Source organism: Oncorhynchus nerka, unplaced genomic scaffold (assembly GCF_034236695.1).
Source record: "Oncorhynchus nerka isolate Pitt River unplaced genomic scaffold, Oner_Uvic_2.0 unplaced_scaffold_889, whole genome shotgun sequence".
NCBI lineage: Eukaryota > Metazoa > Chordata > Actinopteri > Salmoniformes > Salmonidae > Oncorhynchus > Oncorhynchus nerka.
The window spans coordinates 7,724-14,281 of record NW_027040404.1 but is presented as its reverse complement, the minus strand read 5'-3'; positions in this window follow the sequence as shown (position 1 = coordinate 14,281).

Sequence of the window (6,558 nt, the reverse complement as noted above, 5' to 3'; positions counted from 1 at the left end):
CATGAGTTCACTAAGCTACTCTCCTTCTTGATAATAGAAGAGGCGGTCTGCTGGACGGAGGAAGAGGGTCAGTGGCTGAACAGTGTCGTGAAAGAGGAGAAAGAAGAGGAGGATGTCACCGTTAAAAAACAAGTAGAGGTTGAGTCTGTTCCGGTTAATTTCACAAATATACTCTTACTGCACACGTTTTTAAACCGGTTTTAACACAGTTGCAGCCGACAGTGTTTTTTAGTGACAACACATTTGTAGCGTCCGTTTTCCGTTTACACACAGGTGTTAGGAGTCGCTGATCGCTAATTAGGCCAGGTACGCCCCTGTCTATCATCTGTTTATCATCTGTTTTCCTCAAACGCGCTGTAACATGGAAATATGGCCATGTGGGAACTGTAACCCTATAAAGGCAGCAATTAAACCTTTTGGGCTTTACAATTATGGTGACATTTACAGCATTTTAATTGGGGGGGGGGGGTAAGTGGGTTAAAATGATCCTGGAAGTGATCCATGTTTGACGGAGGGACATGTCAAAATGCTGACTGGTCATTCTAGCAAGCTTTTATTCTTATAAAAAATGTACTGAATTCTCCATGTGGTCTACATTAAAAGGGTAAATGACATGCCCTCCTCAGTGGGTAATGTCAGTCTTGTAGGTGAAATGAAGATTAAGATTGTAACAATGACAGTCCATTATATATGTATGTATATATCATTATATATCATTTTATATATATATATATATATATATGTATCATTATTTAGACTTATTGGTGGAAAATCAAGGACTGAAGGGGGGCATGAATAAAAAAATGTCAGAGTAATACTTTAAATTCATGAGGTGATTGGGGGACTAAACCTGATATTATAACAATAGTAGTGATGTTCTACCACAGCTTCAGATGATAAGGTGTTGTTCAGTCAGGCAGTTCAGAAATGCTGGGCAGTAGTTTAAAAGGAGGGGGCAGCGATGTCACAGAGGGGGCAGCGACGTCACAGAGGGGGCAGCGATGTCACAGAGAGGGAGCAGCGATGTCACAGAGAGGGAGCAGCGATGTCACAGAGGGAGCAGCGATGTCACAGAGAGGGAGCAGCGATGTCACAGAGAGGGAGCAGCGATGTCACAGAGGGAGCAGCGATGTCACAGAGGGAGCAGCGATGTCACAGAGGGGGCAGCGATGTCAGTTACTCAGACCGGAGCTCTTCACCAGGCTCCTCCTCTAACATGGAGCCAGTTTTATAATTTTGAAGTTTTATTCAGGTCTCTATTAAGTATTTAACTAAATCATCTGTTTGTCTTTGGCAGGAGAGGGACCAGACTTTCACTCTGACAGCGGAAAGAGTCCTTCAGGGGAACCAGACCCAGTGACACCCAAACCAGTGAGACAACACCACTGCTCCCAATGTGAAAAGAGATTTTCCCAATCAGGGGACCTAAAACGGCATGAGAGGATACACACAGGGGAGAAGCCTTTCCAATGTTCCCAGTGTGGAAAGTGTTTTAACCGCTTAAGCAACCTGAAGGCGCATGAGAGGATACACACACATTATTTCCAATGTTCCGAGTGTGGGAAGCGTTTTGCCTGCTTAAGCAGGCTGAAGAGGCATGAGAGGACACACGCAGGGGGGAATCCTTTCCAATGTTCCCAGTGTGGAAAGCATTTTACCCACTTAAGGAGCCTGACTACGCATGAGAGGACACACACAAGGGAAAATCCTTTCCAATGTTCCCAGTGTGGAAAGCATTTTACCCGCTTAAAGAGCCTGATGACGCATGAGAGGACACACACAGGGGAAAAGCCTTTCCAATGTTCCCAGTGTGGAAAGCATTTTACCCGCTTAAGGAGCCTGGAGGAGCATGAGAGGATACACACAGGGGGAAATCCTTTCCAATGTTCCCAGTGTGGAAAGCGTTTTACCCGCTTAAGGAGCCTGGAGGAGCATGAGAGGACACACACCGGGGAAAAGCCTTTCCAATGTTCCCAGTGTGGAAAGAGTTTTACCCGCTTAAATGTTATGGCCTCCTCTTCCTCATTTTTCATTCTGAAAGCTTCTACTTCCTCTTCTTTCACTGTGACAGCCGCTATCCCCTCTTCATCTTTCACTCTAAAAGGTTCTTCCTCTTGTTTCACTATAACATCCTCCTCTTCTTTCAATGTTATGGCCTCCTCTTCCTCCTTTTTCATTCTGAAAGCTTCTACCTCCTCTTCTTCCACTGTGACAGCCTCTATCCCCTCTTCCTCTTTCCATCTAAAAGCTTCTTCCTCTCCTTTTACTGAAACATCCTCCTCCTCTTCTTTTACGACAACGTTCAGCCCCAGAGCTTCTTTCTCCGTCCAGCAGACCTCCTCTTCTTTAGCAAGAGGGGAGTAGCTTAGTGAGCTCATGGTTGGTGATGCTAGTTAGCATTAACGAGTAGCCTGGTGCTAAGCTAACTTAGCTAGCTAGCTACCTGTCTAACAACGTAAATATGAACTTAAATGGGGCAACTAGCTACACGAAAGAAGTTTAAAACACAGAGGCAAATATACACCGAAAGCGTCTAAAGAGCTCCAATGTTTTGACTATGTTGGATAGCAAGCCACAGAGGTGACTGACTAGACTGTCGTGAAACAGGTAAAATGAACTAAGTACTTCCGGGTCGCGGATTTTTAGAATCTTTCAGAATAAGAGTCCTGACCTGTATACTTTCTAAATGAATAATTAATGAGAAAATGATGCAAAATTATGTGATTTATTTGTTATTGTTATATATATATTTTTTATCTAAATGGTCAACATTTATTTTGTGTGTACTCCTATCATGTATTGGGGCCTGGTGGTTAGAGCGTTGGACTAGTAACCAAAATATTACTGGTTCGAATCCCCGAGCTGACAAGGTAAAACTCTGTCGTTCTGCCCCTGAATAAGGCAGTTAACCCACTGTTCCTAGGCCGTCATTGTAAATAAGAATTTGTTCTTAACTGACTTGCCTAGTTAAATAAAGGTAAAAAAATATATTGAAAAAATTACACCGTACATAATCACCTGTAAATTGTGTCAGTAAAAGGGGCCCATTCTCTTTTTCTTTTGTTTCATATTGACCATAAAAGTCACAAAGTCAGAAGGCCCGCCTACTCGTGTGACGACGATACCGCTTTACTGCTCTCGGGAAATGACCAATCAGATTTTTTTTTATTTCATCTTTATTTAACCAGGTAGGCTAGTTGAGAACAAGTTCTCATTTGCAACTGCGACCTGGCCAAGATAAAGCATAGCAGTGTGAACAGGCACAGAGTTACACATGGAGTAAACAATTAACAAGTCAATAACACAGTAGAAAAAAAAGGGGGAGTCTATATACAATGTGTGCAAAAGGCATGAGGAGGTAGGGGAATAATTACAATATTGCAGATTAACACTGGAGTGATAAATGATCAGATGAGGGTGTGTGATGACACGTATGCCGACAGGCTTGCAGGGGCAGACAAGAGACAAGCATTTATTTTATCCAGCGTTTCATCAATGATATTTATCAGCTATAATAAAACCAACCGTTATAAATGATCCATCAATGATGTGGTTATTTATTATCTATAACAACACCAACCGTTATAAATACAAAATGGTAATTGGATGTCTTATTCAAACTCAGCTTGCAAACTCATCATGATGTTGGCTACTTACTTGTCCTAACCCAAATGATGTTGGCTCTTACTTGTCCTAACCCAAATGATGTTGGCTCTTACTTGTCCTAGCCCAAATTATGTTGGCTCTTACTTGTCCTAGCCCAAATTATGTTGGCTCTTACTTGTCCTAACCCAAATGATGTTGGCTCTTACTTGTCCTAACCCAAATGATGACCCAAAATAGGTTTACTCTAATATCCGCATGATTTTTTAAAATATATTTTTATTTAAAATGTTGTCACGTAGAGAAGGCTAAACTGGATAACCTAACCTCTATCAAAATAAAAAGATGGCGGAGCCGCAAAAAGTTCTTCTGTGCAAAGGTGTTTATTTACAAGTGATTCCGGAACAAAAAACAACAGTACTGCCATCAACGTCTACCTTATGGGACAGCTTAAAAACAATGCTGCCCCATCCACAGCTCAATCCAAAATGCCTCTCCCCATGACTGAAAGAGAGGCTCCCTTTTGTAGGGCTAGCCCCTCCCCTCAGAACAATTAACCCTCATTAATTAATCAATTAACAATACAAACCTACATTTTCCATGAACTAAACATACTAAAGGATATACATTGCAACACGGTTTTAAACAATATCACAACATAACATTTACAACATTACATCACTACTGACAATATCTTTCAATATGCCCATATGCATTAATGAGCCATTTGGGACAGGCACTATAAAGCCAACCCAATTCCCTTAGCTCGGGTCCTTTTCCAGCATACCCGGAAGCTACAGAGATGGAGAGAGAGGAACAGAACAAACAAACAATGCGCTCATCCACAACATTGATAAGTATAATAATTATTGTATCTCTCAAATATGAACATTGACAAGTGTGAAATGCATGCACCAAGACAGAAGTTAATTTGTGTGTCGACCCACATTGTTAACTTATGGTATAATGGCGCAGGGAGGAGTGATGAATATGTGTGTGCGTTAAAGAACCAAATGCTGCCCGCGGCCAGTGACGGACTTCTACGTCACATTACCTTCCTCCTCTCCTGAAGCGACCATGTTCGGGAGCCTTGATAGGTAGTCCGCAGTAACGTTCTCTTTTCCTGCCTTGTGACGGACACAGAACCTGAAGGGCTGGAGCTCCAGATACCACCTGGTCACACGAGAATTCCGGTCCTTCATGGTCTGGATCCAGGTCAGTGCTCTGTGGTCCGTGTGCAGGTCAAATTCCCTCCCAAGAAGGTAGTAACGGAGGCTATCTAGGGCCCACTTTATAGCCAGGCACTCCTTTTCGATTGTAGAATACCTGGTTTCCCTGGGCAACAGCTTCCGACTCAGGTACAGCACAGGAAGCTCTTCTCTTGGCTCCCCTTGGGCCAGTACAGCTCCAATTCCTACAGCCGAAGCGTCCACCTGCACGAGAAATCTCTTCTGAAAATCAGGGGTCTGGAGAACAGGGAATGAGCACAGTCGTTTTTTCAGTGTCATGAAGGCTTCCTCACACTCCTCAGTCCACTTCACAGGGTTGCTGGCCCTCTTCGAAGTGAGGTTGGTCAGAGGGACAGCGATGGTCGAAAACTGTGGAATGAATCTCCGGTACCACCCTGCCAGACCTAGGAAGGACTTCACCTGTTTCTTGGTTCTGGGTTGAGGGCTATTCCTGATGGACTCCACTTTCTCCACCTGAGGCCGAACTTCACCCTTACCCAGCTGGTAACCCAGGTACTTTGTCTCCTGTTTCGCCCACTCACACTTCAGGAGGTTAAGCGTGAGGCCTGCTTCATGGATCTTCCCCAGGACTCTGCTAAGATGCTGTATGTGCTCCTCCCAGGAGTGGCTGTAGATCACCACGTCGTCCAAGTAAGCAGCACAGTAATCGTCACAGTCCTGGAGGACCTTGTCCATCAGCCTCTGGAAAGTCGCAGGGGCCCCATGAAGGCCAAACGGCATGACCTTGAACTGGAACAGGCTCATTGGCGTCCGGAATGCAGTGTAGGCCTTGGATTGTTCATCCAGGGCACCTGCCAGTACCCTTTGCAGAGATCCAATGTGGTGATGTAATGAGCTCTACCTATTCTCTCCAGTAAGTCGTCAATGCGGGGCATGGGATAGGCATCAAACTGGGAGATGGCATTCACCTTACGGAAGTCCATGCAGACGCGCAAAGAGCCATCCTTCTTTGGGACAATGACAATAGGGCTGCTCCATTCACTTGAAGATGGCTCGACAACATCCATCTCTATCATGGTGTGGACCTCTTCCTTGAGGGCTACCACCAGCCTCTCAGGCACACGGTAAGGATGCTGGCGGACAGGGTTCTGGCCAGGTTTCAAACGAATGACGTGTTCTAGGACTTTGGTTCTTCCTGGTCTCTGACTGAAGAGGGCCGGATACTTGCCAAACAGCTGCTTCAGCTCATCTTGCTTGTCTTCTTCCAGGTGAGCAGTCAGTTTGCCAGTCTGATGTTCAGATGGCATGTTCAGTTGTCACTCGTGCCCAGGCCAAAGCTGGTTTACAACCTCTGCCTGACTTGTGTGATAGTCTGTGCGAGGGGGGAACCAAAGGGCCCAGAAAGTCACGCCGCCAGCGGCGTCTTGAGAAGTATGTGGGAACCCTTGTACCTGTTGCTGATGTGTCTGGGTTAGAGGTGCAATGGGATGTTCCACAAAATTTTGCAGCAGTTTCACAGCAATGTGCACAACAATTAAAATGTTTGAAATAGCCAGATTTTTTTTGTCTGATATTAAGATGAAAACCTGTTAACTTTATTTGCCACTCTGGCACCGTCTTATAGTCATTTATTTATTTAACATCTGGAGATTTTTACTTAGTAAACAGTAAGTTGATATACTTCATATTTATCTGCAAACCAGGAAAGCAGATAAAGTGGGCGCAGTTTAATATTGCCTTGCAGTTCACCTTTTTAAGTATTATG